Below are 21,282 nucleotides of genomic sequence, written 5' to 3' on the forward strand. Positions count from 1 at the left end.
GGGAAGGTGTTTTTTCGGAACCTGGGGACCAGAGCTGCGTGTGACCATCAGAGAGGCAGCTCTGAGGCGCATACCTCCACAAACCAGTAGTGAGTGCCATAGAGGGGAAAAAAAAAAAAAAAAAAGAAAAAAGAGCTAGAGAGGCCCGGAAGTCAATTCAGAAACACTGCCACCCAGGGGCTGAAACGCTAATTGTCTCTGGTGTAATTAAAAATAAATACGAGAAATTAAGACACGGCTGGCTTAAAAAGCAGGACTGGCTTCCAACACTGAGGAGCCCTGGAATGAAGCTGAACTGAAATACCGCCCAGACTGGGAAAAAGGCGTACCAAACAGAATAATAGAGGAAGTGAATGACAGCCGCTACTGCACATTTTAGTCTTCCTATTTTTTAATTTTCAATTCTTTTTTCAATTTTTAAAATTTTTTATTCTCATATTTTTTTATTTTCATTTTTTGCATCTTTTACTTAAGAAACTAATTTTTTTTCTTTTTCCTCACTCGATTTTCACCTTTTTAATTATTACATTTTTATTTTCAATCAACACTATTATTACTATTATTTTACTTTTTTTTTTTTTTTTAATGTCATTTGATTTTCTCTTTATTTTTTTTTTGGATTAGTGTCCTACATTCGATTTGCATCTTTCCCTTACAATCGTTTTACCCTATCTCAAAGCTAACATTATGCCATCACTCTCCTCCCAACCTTTCCCATTTTGGTCCCCAGTTTATCTTAACCCTTTCTGGCTTTAGATTTTCCCTACTTTTTCAGTTTACTCCCTGCTAAAACTTCACCCTACTTATATTATCTAATTCCCAACCCCCTGCTCCAAATCCATACAAACCTCTCTCTACGCTACTTTAAAAAAATTATTTTTCTCCCGGGCCTTTTGTTGTTGTTTGCTTGAATGTTGATTAGATTGAATTTTTATGCTTTTTTATGAGATTGTTTTGATTATTCTTTTTGTTGGTTTGGTTGGTTCTTTTGTTTGCTTTGTTTTTGTTTGTTTTTTACTTTTGTTTTCCCTTGCCTCACTTGATATTAGCTGCTGTTGCAGTTTGTATTAATTTCCAGGCTCGTGTTGCTGGAATTTGCTGGGAATAGTGGTTGTTCTAGTGGAGTTTACTCCCCATATATATAGTTTGTTCCCCTTTTCTCTCTTAGTATCATTCTTGTCTCTCTTACTTTTTTTTTTTCTTTTCTTTTTCTTTTCTGTTATTTCTTTTTCTTTTCTTTCTTTCTGCTCTTTTCCCAAGTTCAGATTCACACTCGTTGTTTTTTTTGTTTTGTTTTGTTTTGTTTTTTCTCGTTGTTGTTCTTTCTTTTTACTCTCCCTCTTCCACTCCTATTCCCTAATTTGTCTTTCTCTGGTGGTTACCTTTATTGGAGGTTATTAATATCGTGAATACAATTCTGTTCAGTGCCTTGTCTGTTGTGCCTGGTTGTGTTGTATTTTATACCTTTAAATCAACGCCAGAGAGAGAAATCTATATAACCAGACATCCGGAGAAGAGAGACCATGGGGAGACAAAGAAACAGCCCCCACAGGAAAGAGAAACAGGCATCACCAGAAAAGGAAGTAAACGATTTAGAGGCAAACAACCTATCAGAGAAAGAATTCAGAGAAATGATCATAGGGTGGCTGAAAAGGATGGAAGACAAATTCGACAATATGAGTAAGAACCAAGAAGAAATGAAGAAGAACCAAGAAGAAATGAAAAATGACATTGCTGCTGTAAAGAACTCAATAGAAAGCATCAAGAGTAGACTAGATGAAGCAGAGGACCGCATAAGTGAGCTAGAAGACAAGATGGAAAAAAATACCCAATTACAACAGCTTCTAGAAACAAAAATTAGAAAGATTGAGGAGAGCGTAAGGGAACTTCGGGACAATACAAAACAAAACAACATCAGGATAATAGGGGTGCCAGAAGGAAAGGAAACTGAGCAAGGAATAGAAAACCTGTTTGAAGAAATAATAACAGAAAACTTCCCTGATATAGGGAAGAAAAAACCCACACAAATCCAAGAAGTTCACAGAGTTCCAAGCAAAATGAACCCCAAAAGACCGACGCCAAGGCACATTATAGTTAAGTTGGCAAACACCAACGACAAAGTAAGAATCTTACAAGCGGCCAGAGAGAGACAGACAGTTACATACAAAGGAACCCCCATCAGACTAGCAACTGATTTCTCAACAGAAACTCATCAGGCCAGAAGGGAATGGAATGAAATATACCAAGTCATGCAAAGGAAGGGTCTAAATCCAAGAATACTGTACCCAGCAAGGCTATCAATCAAAATTGAAGGTGAAATCAGGAGCTTCACAGACAAAAAAGGACTAAGGGAGTTTATCACCACCAAACCAGCAATGAAAGAAATGCTAAAGGGTCTGCTGTAAAAAAAAAAAAAAAAAAAGAAAGAAATAGGAAGCAAAGAAGGTACACAGGGGTATAGAATAAAAATGGCGTCAAATAAGTACCTATCAATAATAACTTTAAATGTAAATGGATTGAATGCCCCAATCAAAAGACACAGGGTAACAGACTGGATAAGAAAACAAAACCCAGATATCTGCTGTCTACAGGAAACCCACCTCAAAAAAAAGGATGCATACAGACTGAGAGTAAAGGGATGGAAAAAGGTTTTCCAGGCAAATGGAAATGAAAAAAAAGCTGGGGTTGCAATACTTATATCTGACAAATTAGATCTCAAAGTGAAGGACATAACAAGAGATAATGAAGGCCACTTCATAATACTAAAGGGAGAAATCCAACAAGAAGAAATAACTCTGGTAAACATATATGCACCCAATACAGGAGCACCAAGATACATTAAAAAACTCCTGGAAGATATCAAAGGAGAGATTGACAGTAATACAATCATAGTAGGAGACTTCAATACCCCACTATCACCATTGGACAAATCCTCTAAACTAAACATCAGCAAAGAAACATCAAACCTAAATGACTCACTAGAACAGATGGAATTAATCGACATCTTCAGAACATTTCACCCCAAAGCCACAGAATATACATTCTTCTCAAGTGCACATGGGTCATTTTCAAAGATAGACCATATGTTAGGACATAGGCAAAGTCTCTACAAATTCAAGAAGATAGAAATCATATCAAGTATCTTCTCAGATCACAGTGGCATAAAACTGGAAATCAACTACAATAAAAACAACCCAAAGAAATCAAATACTTGGAGACTAAACAGCATGTTATTAAACCATGACTGGGTTACCAAAGACATCAAGGAAGAAATAAAAAACATCATGGCAACAAACGACAATGAAAACACAACAATCCAAAATCTATGGGACACAATGAAAGCAGTCCTGAGAGGGAAGTTCATAGCTCTACAAGCCTACTTCAAAAAACAAGAAACAATGGTAATAAATTACCTAACCCAACAACTCAAAGAGTTAGAGAGAGAGCAACAAGATAAGCCCAGTGTAAGCAGAAGGAAAGAAATAATAAAGATCAGAGCGGAGATAAACGACATAGAGACCAAAGAAACAATACAAAAGATCAACAAAACCAAGAGCTGGTTCTTTGAAAGGATAAACAAGATTGATGGACCTCTAGCCAGGCTCACCAAGAAGCAAAGAGAGAGGACCCAAATAAACAAAATCAGAAATGAAAGAGGTGAAATAACAACAGATCCCGCTGAGATACAAAGGATTGTTACAAAATACTACGAACAACTCTATTCCAACAAACTGGACAACCTAGAGGAAATCGACATATTCCTAGAAAAATACAACCTTCCAAAACTTAATCAGGAAGATTCTAAACAGCTCAACATGCCAGTAACTATGGAAGAAATTGAAGCAGTCATCAAAAAGCTTCCGGCAAACAAAAGCCCGGGGCCAGATGGCTTCACAGGAGAGTTTTATCAAACTTTCAAGGAAGAACTAAAACCTATCCTCCTCAGACTATTCCAAAAAATTCAAGAGGAAGGAACACTTCCAGGCTCCTTCTATGAAGCCAGCATCACCCTAATACCAAAACCAGATAAAGACAACTCAATGAAAGAGAATTACAGGCCAATATCCCTCATGAACATTGATGCCAAAATCCTCAACAAAATTCTAGCAAATCGGCTCCAGCAGTACATCAGAAAGATAATACACCATGACCAAGTAGGATTTATTCCAGGAATGCAAGGATGGTACAATATCCGCAAATCAATAAACGTGATACATCACATAAACAAATTGAGAGATAAAAATCACATAGTCATATCAATAGATGCAGAAAAAGCATTTGACAAAATCCAACACCCTTTCTTGATAAAAACTCTCAACAAGGTGGGAATAGAAGGCTCGTACCTCAACATAATAAAAGCTATTTATGATAAACCCACAGCAAACATCATACTCAATGGGCAAAAACTAAAACCATTTCCCCTAAGAACAGGAACAAGACAGGGATGCCCACTCTCACCACTCCTGTTTGACATAGTACTGGAAGTATTAGCTATCGCAATTAGGCAAGAAGAAGAAATAAGAGGCATCCAAATTGGAAAAGAAGAAGTGAAGCTGTCCTTATTTGCAGATGACATGATATTGTACATAAAAAACCCAAAAGATTCCATCAAAAAACTAATAGACTTAATAAATGAATTCGGCAATGTTGCGGGATACAAAATTAACGCCAAGAAATCTATGGCTTTTCTATACACCAATAATGAACTTACAGAAAGAGAGACTAAAAAAGCAATCCCATTTACCATCGCACCAAAAAAATTAAGATACCTAGGAATAAACTTAACTAAGGAGGTAAAAGACCTATACGCAGAAAACTACAGGACACTGAAAAAAGAGATAGAGGAAGACGTAAACAGATGGAAGAACATACCATGTTCCTGGATTGGTAGAATCAACATCATTAAAATGTCCATACTACCCAAAGCAATCTACAGATTCAATGCACTCCCCATCAAAATACCAACAGCATATTTCACAGACCTAGAAAGAACTCTCCAAAAATTCATCTGGAATAAAAAAAGACCCCGACTAGCCTCAGCAATCCTCAGAAAGAAGAATAAAGTAGGTGGGATCTCAATACCAGATTTCAAGCTGTATTACAAAGCCACTGTTCTCAAAACAGCCTGGTACTGGCACAAGAACAGACATATTGATCAATGGAACAGAATAGAGAACCCAGATATCGACCCAAACCACTATGCTCAATTAATATTTGACAAAGGAGGCATGAACATACAATGGAGTCAAGACAGTCTCTTCAATAAATGGTGTTGGGTAAACTGGACAGATACATGCAAAAAAATGAAACTAGATCACCAACTTACACCATACACAAAAATAAACTCAAAATGGATACAGGACTTAAACATAAGACGGGAAACCATAAAAATACTAGAGGACTCCACAGGCAACAAAATCTCAGACATATGCCAAAAGAACTTCTTCACTGACACTGCCCCTAGGGCAATGGAAGCTAAAGAGAAAATTAACAAATGGGACTACATCAAAATAAAAAGCTTTTTTACAGCAAAAGAAACCATCAACAAAACAACAAGAAAGCCCACCGCATGGGAAAACATATTTGCAAATGCTATCACTGATAAAGGTTTAATCTCCAACATCTACAGGCAGCTTATGCAACTTAATAAGAGGAAGATAAATGATCCAATAAAAAAATGGGCAACAGACCTAAACAGAATATTTTCAAAAGAAGACAGAAGGAAGGCCAAGAGACACATGAAAACATGTTCAAAGTCACTTATTATCCGAGAGATGCAAATCAAAACAACAATGAGGTACCATCTCACACCTGTCAGAATGGCTATCATCAACAAATCAACAAACAACAAGTGTTGGCGAGGATGCGGAGAAAAAGGAACCCTCGTGCACTGCTGGTGGGAATGCAGACTGGTGCAGCCACTGTGGAGAACAGTATGGAGTTTCCTCAAAAAACTGAAAATGGAACTCCCATTTGACCCAGTAATCCCACTCCTGGGAATATATCCGAAGAAACTAGAAACACCAATCAGAAAGGATATATGCACCACTATGTTCATAGCAGCACAATTTACAATAGCTAAGATTTGGAAACAGCCTAGGTGCCCATCAGCAGATGACTGGATCGGAAAACTGTGGTACATCTACACAATGGAATACTATGCTGCCATAAAAAAGAAGGAATTCTCATCATTTGCAGCAACCTGGATGGAATTGGAGAACATTATGCTAAGTGAAATAAGCCAGTCAATGAAAGAAAAATACCACATGATCTCACTCATTTAGGGATAGTAAAGAACATTATAAAGTGGTGAACAAAAAGATAGATACAGAGTCAGTAAAGCATCAAACAGACTTTCAAAGTTCAGGGGGAAAGTTTGGAAAGGTGGGGGAGTTATGAAATCAAACGAAGGACTTGTATGCATGCATATAAGCATAAACAATGGACGCAAAACTCTGGGGGGGGAGGGCATGTGTGGGTGTGGGGTGGGGGGTAATAGTAAGATATGTACACATATAATACCTCAATAAAAATATTTAAAAAAAAAAAAAAAAAGAAACTCGCATGTTCATGAAGAGACAATAAGAAACATACACCTCAGCAGGGATTACAAGGGCATGCTTGTAACATGGAAGTATCCCAAACACAGGAACTTGAATGTGTGACACAGTCAGACAATGGAATGTTACAGTCACTAAAACAAATGAATTAGAGGAACACTCAACAAATGGAAGATATGTAGTATGGTATATTCAACCACTAGAAGATTATATACAGTTTTAAAAGTCACAATTCATGCACACACATATACATACAATACACTTGGATGTTAGAAATAGTATAAAATGAGAGCAAGAGAATGAAGAAAATGCAATTCAGGGTACACAGTGGCCAGAGTGATGGCATGTAGCTTATTATTGTCAAAGCCTTGGTTTTTGTTTTGGTTATAGAATTAATATGATTAAAAATAATAAAAACTGTAAAAGTCAACCTTGAATGAACTTTGTATGATAAGAATGTCTCAAGTCAGATTAAGGTTAATCCAATTTTATGCACCAAAGATTTAAAAAGGCATCTATACATTTTAACATATTGCACAAAGAGAAATTGTAAAGCTGTAGAGATCCTGACCAGACTCAGCATCTGACATTAAGTAAATCAAATCCTTAACTTGACCAAAGTTGTACAGAGAGGTTCATTCATCAGTTCAATAAATAGCTACTGAACCTCTATCATATGCAGGCATAAAAATGGGGAGGGGTGGTATTGAAAGAAATAAGTTTAAATATAAATATGATTTTAAATAATGAATGAAGCTATGTATGAAGAAAATAAAACGTGGTGAGAGGTTGGACAGGGCTGGGTAGGGGCTTGGCTGTCAGATGTTGTGAACAGGGAAGGCCTCCCTGGGAAGGTGACATTTCAACAGAAACCAACGTGAGGCAGCCACCCTGAGATGCTAGAGACAGATGCCACAGACAGCCAGGGCTCCGAGTCCCTCTCCTCCCAGGAGTATGTTTTAGATCTTCATAGATTTGGCTTCAACACCACCATGGGGACAGTGTGACAGCGTAGTCATGTGGGTATTCCTGCTATTCCTGTGCAGTGCTTGACAAAGCTCAGCTAGCGGGCCATGTGCAGAGCCTGGTCAGCAGCCCTCACCAGCAGCCTTCTGTGAGTTATTGGGACAGAGAAGGTACCCGCACTAATGGCAGACAGGGAAAAGCTCAAGGGGATAGCGAGGCAGGCAAGCTTTTGCTCTTATTTTCATTTTTTGTTTCACTGGGACAAAATGGCTAAGCACAACAATCTACGTTTACAACGAACAGTGGGCTACTTGCCAAGGACACAAATATCTGCCACTTGGCCTTCTCCACATCCAGTACCCATACACACAAACACACCTCACTTGTTCCACAACTTAATCACATCAGTGACATTCAAGAGATAAAAGGCTGGACAGTGTCATATTATAGGTGAGAGTCACCCAGCTGAGGAGGGGACTCTGCTGTCCACCTGGATGAAGAGCTGGGGAGCAGGATCAGTGACACTCCACGTCACGCTGATATTCTGTCAGCCTCTCCAGCCCCCACTCCAGGGAGGTTGGAACCAAAGGAAGAGCTTACAAGTTAGTCATCGAGGGCTGGGAAGAGCTGGGTTCCGATTACAGGAACCACTACTCAGAAACGCACACGCCACTAAGCACCCCTCATCTTCCCTCATCTGTAAAATAAGGAAATGGTAGGTCATTTCTCAGAACTTTACCCGACTCCTTCTGCGAGCCTTTGGCTGGGTCAGGTGAAAACACAACCTCCTGTCGCCACGCAGCAGACGAGACAGCCGATAAGTACCAGTCTTTTCAACCAGAAACAAAATTCTCTCATAATTAAGGCTCAAAGTTCTATACAAATAGTTGTGACTGCATGGACGATGTATTCAAGCTCTTTAGACTTCAGTTTCCCCAACTATAAAATGGGTACAAGACTACGGAGGATTTAAAAGTGCACAGCTAAGTAGTTCATTCATTTTCACTGCTAAATAAAATTTCACAAAATAATAGGGTTTTTTTACCCATTCTCCTGTCAATAGTAATTTGAGCTATTTCCACATTTTTGCTCCTACAGTGTTTCTATGAGCATCTTTGCATGTGAGTATTGATATGCTTCTCTAAGAGTTTTCTACGGCATATACCTAGATCACAATGCTCAGCTATAGGGCGAGTGAACATTCACCTCTTCCAAATATTTCCAATTCCTTTACAAAGTGATAAACTTTAGAAACATAATGCTGAGCAGAGAATAAAGACTACTCCGGGCAGCCTACACACAGCAAGAGCTGACAGTGGAGTTTATAAGCACATGAATTAAAGTCATTGGTTTTAGAAGGAAGGGGACAAATGGAAGGAGTGTCGGGGAGACCGGAGCATGGAGGGGGGGTGCTCTAGCTCTCAAATCAGTGCTGAGTTCTTTTTTTATTGAGAAAGAGAGAGAGAAAACCCACAGCCTGGGCATGGGCCCTGACTGGGAATTGAACCCACCACCTTTTGGTGTTCAGGATGATGCTCCAAGCAACTGAGTCACACTGGCCAGAGCGGTACTGCGTTCTTTTTGTTGTGCTTCAGCTTATGTTACATAAATTCTTTTCAAAGTATCAAATATTTCATTAGAAAGAAGATTTTTAGATAGCAATTAGCATTGCCTGTGCCCAGCACCAGGCCAAGTTCCCATGGACAGCAGTTCATGAAATGTAAAGAGAGGAAGAGGACACAGGGCAGCTCAAGGTGAGACACTACTAACCTGGCTGAGGGGGAGCCCTTCCCTGTGGAGGTGAAGCAACGTGGCTCCTCCAATCCCGGCTGTGAGTGACCCAAACTCACAAATGGAGGTGCACGGTGGGGAGGGAGGAGATGAGGCTGTTGGAAGCCAGAACCCCCAGCCTCTAAGCTCCAAGAAGGCTGCCTGATAACAGGTACCAAGGGAATACTTGACAGATGAAAGGAGTTTAATACATGACTAGGAGCCCGTTGCACGAAGTTTCGTGCAATAGACTTTTCCTTCACCTGGCTGCTGGCACCAGTTATCCGCCAGCAGCAGTTTTCCTCTGGCCACCCGCTGATCAGAGCACCACCCGCCAGCACGATCGGCCACCCCAAGAGGAACTCCGATCGGGAGGCGCTCCGATCGGGCGGGTGGCCAGAGGAAAACTGCTGCTGGCGGAAAACTGGTGCCAGCAGCCACACAATCGGCCACCCTGAGTTCCGCCACCAGCGTCTTCCGCAGCGCCGGCCTAGGCCGGCCATTTAAGCCAGTGGGAGGAGCGGGGGTCGGGGACTCACGAGTCCCCGCCCCCCACTCCTACCACCAGCCAATCGGCCACCCTGAGTCCCGCCCCCCACGCCTCCAGCCGGCCCAATCGTGGGTGTAGCGGAGTGATGGTAATTTGCATATTACCATTTTATTAGGTATGATGGTTTGAACAATGTTCTACACAAATAGACGTATTTAAAAGAATAGGAAAAAAGAGTAACGGCCAAAAATAGAATAGGAAACACCTACTTAAGGACAGACAGAGGTGACTAAGAAGAGGAAAGAAGGGTAGCACAGAAGTCTGAGAGAAAGCTATGCATTTGCTGTGTGTCAGGCACTGAGCTTGGACCCCTCCCTCAAAACTAATGCACACACACACAACACATATACTAGTATGTACACATATGTATGCATAATACTGGAACATATCAGCAAAGAAGTACATGTCTACACAAGTACATATACTTTCTTTTACTGAACCATTTTGAAAATAAGTTGCAGACCATGATGACCCTCTCTCTCTCTCTCTCTCTCTCTCTCTCTCTCTCTCTCTCTCTCTCTCAAAACAAAAAAAGAAAAAAAAATGGTGACTGTGTAATTCTGTCATCCTCCTGTGCTTTCCAGCTGGCATTCTATAAAGAACGTCCCCCAAATTCACCCTCCTGTTTTTAAATGCATGTTTTTAGTATCACTATCAACTTCCTGAATTTGATGTGTTTTTCAAAGCATTTCCATCTATTACTGTCACTCTTGTGGATATCCAAATTGTCAGGTTAGAAGTGCCGAAAGTCCTTTTTTTATATTGCCCTATTGGTTTGCAGCACTTCCTTGCTTTTGCTCACAAGGTATCTCACCTCACCTTATATTTTCCCTAAGCCTGATTTCAGATTAGTTATTTCTCCATGAAAACCCTGGTTCCTTTTAGTGGGAAGTGATACTTAGAAACAGAATGAGCAAAATGAGACTGGGGATCACTTCTTCTCCACCTACAGAGGGTGCTTACTTTTATTATTTTAAGGATGGAAATGGTTTGAGAAGTTTATAGATGCTGAGATGCCATGACTTGTAGACTACGGGATTCTACTGTTTGATTAAGGACTGTGCAGGTTATACCTGGAAGGCAAATAGCCACTGGACAGAGAGAGACACTGAAAATACAAAAAAGAAAAGTAATAATGTAAGGAAAAAGATGAGAAGAAAGCTGGTGTAGGCTACGTTAAAAAAAAAAAAAAGTATGGAGTGAAACAGAACCGGTCCTGGTCGGAGCAGCGGTGAGCACAGCACTGCAGCGCCGAGCCGGCGGACAGGAGTGCTGGTTACTCTCAGACATTTACAGACAGATATTGCACCTGAAGCAATAATGAAATGGCACCTAACAGCTCCCTTGGAAGAGCTATTACAGTGTACCTGACTGACATATTGAAATCCTTTGAAAAAGCGAAACACAGCTGACCCTGGAACAACGTGGGCATTAGGAGTGCCAGCCCCCAGGCAGGTGACAACCTGTACATGACTCCTGGCTCCCTAATAGCCATAGCTGGTCCTTTACTCTGCAGTGCCGCCAACTACAGATCAAAACAGTGTTTCAATCAATCAGTGGCTGGAAAACCATGTTGTGAATGTGAAAATACTGCTGTACATGGTGACTGATTGAATCCATGCATGTGAAACCTATGGATGCGAAGGGTCGACTGTATTTATTGAAAAGAATCTGCAAGTGACCATGTCAAATGGAATTATCTAAAAAAGACATGTACATTCAACCCAACCTGTGGGCTCAGGATTCATAAAAAGCACAGCTTCTTCGTTTCACATGCAATCTGAGCACCACCTTTAGGCTGCACAGAAACGCATCTTTTGAATTGAAGTCCTACTCAGTTTCAAAAGAATACACTTGCTTTGTTGTCACATGCTGTGTCTAACAAAATAAAAATTCATTTAAAGAACTGCCCAATTTATAAGTTATTATCACTATATTTTATTAAAATAAAAGGTTACTGAGTCCTCCAACAGGTAGAAAGTACAAAACAATTTAGGTTTAAAGTGTGTGGGAATCACTTCTCTGCTATATTCCCACTCCCACCTCAAGTCCTAGATATTTATATTACTTTCTTCTGGCTACATAAGCCTGAATCTAGAACAAACATACAGGTGGTTGATATTTAGCTAAGTAGTTAAAGCTGTTCGTTTCTTAGAAATGAAAATCTTCCCCACCCCCACAGCAAAGGGACATGCATTAATGCTCTGAGCCCCAAGACCTGGAGAGCTGAGTACTGCATGCTTAATTGGGAAATGCAAACACCATCCCAGTGAGGCAAAAAGAGGTCAGAGACTCATTTCCTTGCCTGGCCCCAGGGAATAGAACCACGTATTCCAAACAAGTGCTGAGAAAGAACAGGCTGGAAAAAGTCAGCAATTCAAGGGCTCAGTCTAATTCCAGACAAAGGAATCAGTTCCCAAAGCTCTGAAGTTGGAATTTTCATAGATCTACACCCCTCTCACCAAAGGCGCAGGCTTGTATGGAATTGATGAGTATGAGCATGAAGTCCTCTGGACTTCACACATACTGCCCACAGCTGAGAGGGCCCAGAACAGAGGGACCATAAGAAGCACAGGCCCCTCACCTCCCCGATGTGAGCACTGCTGAGTCAAGACACCCCAAGGAGGTCTAAAGGCGGGAAAAGGCTCGGGCCTCTGCAGCCCTGAATCACAGTGCAAAAGAACATCAGCTTCAAATCAATGTGGACAGCTAGGGGACTGTGTACAAAATAATTTAGGTTTAAAGTGTGTAGGAATCACTTCTCTGCTATATTCCCACTCCCACCTCAAGTCCTAGATATTTATATTATTTACTAGAGGCCCGTTGCACGAAGAGATTCGTGCAATAGGCCTTCCTTCCCTTGGCTTCCAGCACCGGTTTTCCTCCAGGACCCGGGACCCAGGCCTTCGCTCCGGCCGGAGTCTGCCATCTTCGTCTTCGCTGCAGCTGGAGTGCTGCTCCTGTAGATCCCTCTGCCCCCAGCCCTCCCTCTCATAGCAGGCATCCTGCCCCACCTGGCAACTCCATGCCTGGGGCAGCTGGGTGGCTGCCATCTTTGTCCTTCTAATTTGCATATTCCCTCCTGATTGGCTGGTGGGTGTAATGGAGTGATGGTCAATTTGCATGTTTCTCTTTTATTAGTGTAGACTAGAGGCCCAGTGCACGATATCGAGCGAGACCCAGACCCTCCACGCTGGCAGGACCCAGACTAACTCCTGCCATGCCAGGTGGGAGGCGGGACCCAGAGTCAAGTCCCCGCCCATCCGCATGTGCCTTGCTGCACACGCAGCCTCCTGGTGACCAATCTTTGGTTGTGATGGCGTGATAGCATCACAGCTAAGGGGTTTTTATAAGAGAGGTATTATTGGCCCCAGGGAAGTCTGGCAGACTGAGAGTCCCAGAAACATCTGATCATTCTGCTGCCATCTGAGCCACTCACTGAACCCCCAGTATTACTCTGAGTATACACTGACAGGCACCAGGGATGTGATTCTTACAGGAACAGAGCCCTGTGACGTAGCAAGCACTACCCCCTCATTTTAGAGATGTAAAACTGAAGCATGGACACAGTTAGTAACCATCCTGGTATCACAGGTAGTAAGAAACTGAGCCACAGTCTAACCAAGGTTCACTGCAAGCAACATTATCGTGCACTGTCTGCCCATTACTCCAACAGAGCAGTCAAGAAAGCTTACTTCACACTGCAAAGCCAAAGCATATGAATTACTCACTGTTGATAAGTTACTCAATATCCAGTTAAGTTTTAGCACCAACAAAAGAGCTGACTAAATTCTCTTTCTATATCAAAATGATATCAAATCCACCTACCATTAAGGGGCTATACCAATAGATCTCAACTTGGGAGCATTTCGAACTGTCTGGAGAGTTCTTGGATTCAGATCATGGGGTTCTGCTGCCACCTAATGGACAGAGCCAGGGATGCAGCTAAGCAATGCACAGGACAGTTTGCCCACAAAGAACTGGAACAAAAAATGTCAACAGTGCCAAGGTTGTGAAACCCTGGGCTATACCAAAAATTGTACACAAAACAATCCTGACACTCCAGATGGTACGGAGGCTAGTGATGGGGGGCCATTTTCATGGCCCTAAAAGTTTGGTGCCTGCGCCACACCTTGCCCTCTTCCGGCAGCTCCCATGATGCACCTGTACGACCACAAGAAATGAGACAAATCCAAGTTCTTAAATGCGCTGGTCTTATGCCTTGCTTCCAGTTCTGCCAAATGTGTTTTAGGGGAAGGGGTTGGAATTAAAAGTTAAGACTCAGTTTGGGCATTATCAGCTTTTAGCCATTAACCGTTACTCTGCCCATTATCACACATAATCAAAAGTTGGCTCTGTTTGTAGCAACAACTCAGGCTTTTGATCTTTGTGAGTTTTAGAGTCTCAATAGGAGGGCCCAGGAAGGACCTGGCAGTCAAAACAGAGTCAAGCTTATGCTTTGGTAAAGAGGAAGCTCCTAGGTGCTGCAATTCAGTTTAAAGAACTAGCACAGTTTTTCAAAGTATGTGACAATATCATTCATCCAATGTTAAGTTAAATTCAAGCATGTTTGCCACCGACCTAGACTCTAACTGAAGGGGAAATCAATGGCCATGGTGGCCAGGAGTCAGGAAAATCAAATCAGACCTGACTGAGAATTAATTCACGAGAGTGAGCAGCAGAGCAAGCAGAGACAGCCCCACTCCAGGGCCCAGGGACCAGTGCCCAGGCACCCACGCTCCCGCAGCAGCTCTGGGTCCCAGCTGCAGGCTCCACCCCTGCAGGTTAATGTCGTTTGTTCTCAGCTCCACTATGCCTTTACTTGGACATCACTGCAGGACACAGAAAGCTGAGTCAAAATCAAAAGTCAGAGACACATCTCTACTTTCAGAAAATGGCAAATAAAACAGAGGTTCTCCATGATGTGGCACCTGGAAGCTAACTGGAGAGAGTGAAGGAATCCACACCTGTAGCCTCTGAGAACCCTGATCAAAAGCAAGTCACACACATTCACAAACACACACACTCACAAACTCCCACGCACGCATGCGTCTTCTCTTAAAAAATAGGGTCTAAGTGACTCCTAAAGGCAAGACTGCAGAAGACTGCTGAAGGGCCTATGTACAAGCTCAGACTCATCAACAAGCACAAAATATGCTGCCCACACAGCCCCACTGGCCTAGAGCTGAACAGACCTGAGTTTGAAGCTTGTCTAGTCATGTGTTAGCTGCCCAATTTGCTTTTGGTAAGTTACTTGGCATTCTAAGCATCCGTGAGCTCATTTGCATGACAGAGGTAATAGAAACTCACTGGCAAGACTCTACTATGTTACCCCAAAGTTTGGGCAATCCATGTCCCCCCGCTGTGCCATGACCTCAAGTGTCTTGGTGAATGTACCTAGTAGCTCTCTCTGCCCAAAACTCCCCGCTTTTCCCGCTTTGCCTGACTAAATGGAGGGAGCACACTGTCCACACCGATTGTCACGTGCTCTCACCATTCCTGAAGCTGGTGCTGCTGCCGTGCCCCTTCTCCTTCTGTGCCGCCACCTCCCATGACAGCCCCTGCTGCAGCCAGAGCCACTTGGTTCAGCCTCCTACACTGTGACCTTCCGGAGAGGTCCCTTGGCCGGTGGATTTCCACAGCCTGGCAAACACCTTACAATGCGGAGGACAGGCCAGTGATCCACAACAAATAACTACCTGGACCAAGATGTCAATAGAGTGAAGGTTTAAAAAAACAAATCCTGTCTACGATTTCCTGGCTAAAATGATCAATTGTTAACTTCAGTAATTCACTGAGCTGATTTCTGCATGGGGGGGGGGGGGGGGGGGGGGGAAATAAACCAATTATTAAAAATACTTTATGTCCAACACTCTCAAGAGTTTGTAAGTTTTCCACAGGAGTTCACACCAAATCAATAATCACTAATATTGACAGCCAAGACCAGTATAGAAAAACAACAAATGAACATGTTGAAATATTGCACAATTTTACAAGCTTAATTTTAAAAGTATTTATACTGCTACCATACATACTTGTTCATTTAACTTAATTAATTCTTCATTTTTCTTCTACAACATAGGATCATCTGTAAAGAAATACTTTGGCCACTTCAAGATGACAAGCATTCACTGAAAATTACTTCATTGAAAAGAAACTTCATACAAAAAAATATTTAAAGGTAATTAAAAAAACCCTCTAGTATTATCACAAGGTTTAATAATTTTATCAAAATATCATGAAGGAATAATTGCCCTTCTTCAGAGAAAGTAGAATTAAGGCACACGATCAGAATGGTGGGAAATGGCCTGGATAGAAGAGAAAAATGGGTCACTGTAATTACTCAGAAGATTGAGTAATGACCTCAGCATGTGTGGTTTTTTTCAATATATTTTTATTGACTTCAGAAAGGAAGGGAAAGGGAGAGACAGAAACATCAATGATGAGAAAGAATCATTGATCGGCTGCCTCCTGTACACCCCACACTGGGATCAAGCCTGCAACTGGGCATGTGCCCTGACTGGGAATCGAACCATGACCTCCTGGTTCATAGGTCGAAGCTCAACCACTGAGCCACGCCAGCCAGGCTCAGCATGTTTTTATTCAGATGAATATATTTCTGGGGTGAGCACTGCTTTGCATGGCCCTGTGCCAACTAAATTCTTCTCATCAGAGAGAGCCCTACGGTTATATGCAACACCCTTCCACTTGAAAACACTTAGTGCAGCACCCCGAGACCTTACACAGCATGGAAACATGAGTGCATGCACCTTCTACATTACAATGAACCTGTGGCACTGATACTCTAGCTGTGCCAAACAAGTTGAGAGAAAGCAATTCATAGGCCACTATTACAGAGCTGTCTTTGGGCTTATAAATTCCATTCCACCACATTCTTTAATTATGTTACCAAACACCATTTTACTCCACTCGCCCTTGCCTGCATTTGAGGAGCAAGGAAGAGATCCACAACAAGAAGCTGAAGACTTACACAGTTAAGTGTCTTTTAAAAGTTCTGCCACATGGAGGGATCCTTAGCGAGCAGTGTCTGCACTCCTGAAGACTCAAGGTTAATGTAACGACCACTTTCATTACAGAAATTCAGTTATCTCAGAATTAACTGCCTTGGGGGCAGGGCTGGCTACGGCTCCACAAACTGGCTGGCCACTCTTTCAGTTGGTCATCACCCAGAGGTCCTTTCCTGTTTTGCCCCTTCCCTTTGCCTGTCTTTATCTCTAATGGGCTGGAGCAAGGAGCTTAGAAAAAGTAAGTCAAATGGGAGCATGGGGCAGGGGAGGGAGGGCTGTTCGGCCACCCCAAGACATTCTTTGTTTTCTTTCTGATTCATTTGGTTCTTGTTTATCTTTATGTGATTTATAAAGTCAGCATTTCTTCATTTCCAAAATGACTTGAAGTTTCAATAGGTCCCTTTATCGGGGCATTAAACCATCTCTATACTAAAGATAAGGAGAGGAGACTGGGCAAAATGTTTCAAAAGTGGTACATGTCTCACAAGCTTGTCCTGTTTTTCATCCATCACATAACCCTGCCTTTTGGTCTCAATATATAAAATTGGCCTCACTCACTATAGATGCCTTACGATAGCTCCTTTTTCACACATCTCAATCCATCACTGTACAAAAAGGCTGCCATGCTCTGAGACTCCAAGATCAAGCACAGTAAAATACGTACCTACAGGACACAATACCCTACCATCAACACTACTGCTAAAGGAAACACTACCTGAGAGCTGGAAAGTACTACCAAAATTGTCTTGGATTTACCTTGAGCTTTTTACTCATGCAGAGTGTCCCTTATGTATGCCTCTGCTGGATCCGAGCAGACAGCAGGGCAGGCAACAGGGATGATCCACACCTTCCCCCAGCATGTCTCAAACTTTAACATCCTAAAAGGAAAACTGTTGCAATTGCTTAAAAACAGGCCAAAACCACAAGTTATTTGAGGGAAAACATCCATTCAAGCGTGCCTTGAGTATCCACTGCAGAAGGCATGCCTGCTCTGGTTCTGGGCTAGTCAGGGCTCCTGCCAACCTCAGAGTGAGAAGCAGGGCTGGCAGTGGTGTGCGGCCCCCGGGCACATACTCAGGTCCTCCACACTCTGAGGAACCTGGAAACAGTTCTAGACCCACGGTGTCAGGCTATAGGCAGACATGTTGCACCTCAAAAATGTACATCCCAAGACTGAGAAAATGTCTTTACAAGATTTCTATAAGAAAAGGAACTGCAGCTCTCACTAGATCACTACTGGGAAATTCGTCACTGTCTATACGCTGTGGCTTCCATAATCTATAATAATAGAAGAGTAATATGCTAATTAGACCTGATGTCCTTCCGGACGAAGCCAGCAGCCCGAGGAAAGCCAGCCCAGGTCCCGGGGGCCTGCGGGCAGCCGGAAGGAAGCAGCCCAGGACTGTCTGCCGAAGAAGGTGCCAAACTGGCCCCCGCCCAGCTCTGGGCAGCTAAATATGGTGTATCTTTGCTTCCCACAATTGCTCCCCACCTCTAGCAAGTTAGAGATTCCTGTGAGTACCCCAGCCTTCTACAAGATGACCACGGGGCACAGATGACAAGCCAGGTGTGCGACTTCCCCTGGACAAGAGCCTTGCCCATGGGTGTCTTTGGGAGAGGGTGACTGTGAGGCCCAGAGTGCTGGGAGGTAAGCCTTGGGGTCGCCCTGTACTCCACCCAATCCCCAAGGAAGGAGGGCTTGAGCAGGTGAGATGACAGAATGAAACCTGCCTACGAAGGGCAGAGACACAATGAAACCCTTCAAACTGTCCCTTCTGGCCAGGAAAACATAGGCCAGGGCAGCAAAAGACCCCATCAGTCCCCACTCTACCCCAGGCAGCTGGAGGTGAAGCCTGGGTCCCAGGTGCCAGAGGGAAGCCTGTGCTGGCAGCCGAGAGAAGGAAGGCCTACTCTTGCATGAATTTTTGTGCATCGGGCCTCTAGTGTTTCCTTAAGAAGTAAAATTTGGCTATTAAAGATTTCTGAAAATTCTTCACTATTTCATTAGATAACTAGAGGCCCAGTGCATGAAATTCATGCATGGATAGGGTCCCTAGGCCTGGCTGGCAAACAGGGCTGATCGGGGCCTTCCAGCTGCCAGCCAGGGTCTTCCTTCCCCAGCTGCCGGCTGCCGGCCAGGACTTTCCTTCGTTCCATGCCACCCCCTGGTGGTCAGTGCATGTAATAGTGAGCCATCAAAATCCTGGTCTCCCGGTCGAACTTGCAAGGGAACACTTTGCTATTACCCTTTTATATATATAGATTACATTTTATATAGTTAACTAGTGGCCCAGTGCATGAAAATTCATGCACTGGAGGGGGGGGTCCCCTCTGCCCGGCCTGCCCCCTCTCACAGTCCAGGAGCCCTCAAGGGCGGGAAGAGACCCAGAGATCAGGGGAAGGTGACACCCTCATCACATCTCGGCTGCTGCCACTGTCAGCAGTGCAAGCCTCAGCTGACCCTGGTTACCTGAGCCTCAGGCGACCCTGAGCAGCGGGGCAGCCGCCATCCAAGGCTTGCCTGCACCTCAGGCCAGCCCTGGGTGGCTGGGGGGCTGAGGGGACTGGGCACCACCATCTTGTGGGTGCTGCCATCTTTGAGGGTATGGCATCCAATTAGCATATTCCTTCCTTATTGGCTGTGGGTGCCACCATCTTTGAGGGTGGGGCACCCACCTTGGCTGGCCTGGCCTGGGCCCACCCCGCCATCAGCTGGTCAGGGCCAGCAGGCTGGGGGCAGCTCCTGCATTGCATTGAGCATCTGCCCCCTGGTGGTCAGTGTGCAAAACAGAGACCGGTCGTTCCGCCAGTCATTCTGATGTTTGGTCAATTTGCATATTACGCTTTTATTATATAGGATTTATTTCACAATTATTTTAACTACCTAACATTCTAAATATAATGGTAGGAATACAATGGTAAAACATGACATGGCCTCTCTCCTCTAAAAAGAGAAGAAACAAAAAAACAAAGGCCGAGAGCTGTGTTGTGACAGGAGAGAGGCACAGAACTCTGGGCACACAGATGGAGCCCCACATCCAGGCACTCTTCAAGGCTTGGGTGGACAGTCTCTTGAAGAAACTGATACTCAAGCTGAGGCCTCAAGGATGAAGGGAAGTTACCCACCAAGAAGGTATCAAAGGAGTTCCCACACAAATGAAAGTTTGTGCAAAGGACCAAAATGAGAGAATTCGTGGAGGAGTGGGAAGGTTCCAGACAGCAGGGATTCACTGGAGGAGGAGGGAGTGGCCATCAGACCAAGAAGGGAGCTCAGCATTAAAGAGCTAGAATTTCTTCCTGAGGACAGGATGTTGTTCTACATATGAGATGGGCAGTAAATATTTTCTTTGATGCATCAAATAGTCTTTCAAGGCAGTTCTAATCTTCCCTGTGCCCTGAATCAGTATGGCTGACATCAGCAAAAACATGCAGGAGTCCCTAACACAGATGGTTCTGGGTAATACCTACAACAGTGGTGTCCAATAAAAATACGATGCAAGCCACATATGTAATTTTAACTTTTCTAGTAGCCATATTCTTAAAAAGTAAAATTAAGATTACTAATACATTTTAACAAAATATTTCTAAAATATTTCAAATGTGGTCAATATTAAACATATTAAGATATTTTACTTTTTTTCTGTGCAAAGTCTGTAAAATTCAATATGCATTCTGTTCTTGCTGTGCATCTCAATCTGGACCGGCCACAGTTCCAGTGATCTGCATGTGGCCAGTGGCTGCCGTACTGAACAGGGCAGATTGGAAATGTACTTTGGAAGCATTTCTTAGAATGTCTAAGGTACTTGCTTATGCTTGTATTCCAATTTATAAAAATAATGCAAATCACTTTTTCAATGGGAAAAGGAAAAAAAAAAAACCACACACACAGAGAAAAGCTCACTTTTGAAAGGTGCCCAGAACCCCATATCAGTTACACCAGCTACAGTGGGTGTGTATGCTTGCCAGACACTGTGCTGTGTCCACAATATGTGCAGGGCACGCTGTCTCAAGAGTAAGGTCTGAATCAACAGCTCTTAAATCTAGTGTATTAACAAAGCTTTGAATTAAATGAAACAGACACAGAATAGTTCTCTGCTTTCCGTTTTATTACCTTTTGAGACTATATTTAAATGAGTATGTCCTAGAATTTTGGAGTTTTATAGGGAACCACTGTCATTTAGGGAAATGCTTAGGGTTCTCAAGCTGTCCTACTTGGCCAGTTTTTCTTTCCTGTCACCTGACTACTCTGTGTTTGCCTTTTCAAAAAAAAAAAAAAAGGGGGGGGGGAGGGAAGAAAAAGGGGAGGGTGTCTAATATATAAAAAAAACTTCATTTCAAGAATGTGGTGGGTTTGATTAAATTCACTGTCTTTTGCTTTATTATCTGGCAATTAACTTGGAAGGCCCTA

The 21,282-nt window shown here is 42.9% G+C and overlaps 1 protein-coding gene across 1 annotated transcript in view; it reads right to left on the minus strand.

The window, feature by feature from the left end:
• Positions 1-21,282, minus strand: part of MED12L (mediator complex subunit 12L) — a 432,034-nt gene that overhangs the window by 195,217 nt on the left and 215,535 nt on the right.

The sequence above is a fragment of the Eptesicus fuscus genome, chromosome 3 (genome assembly GCF_027574615.1).
Source record: "Eptesicus fuscus isolate TK198812 chromosome 3, DD_ASM_mEF_20220401, whole genome shotgun sequence".
Lineage (NCBI taxonomy): Eukaryota > Metazoa > Chordata > Mammalia > Chiroptera > Vespertilionidae > Eptesicus > Eptesicus fuscus.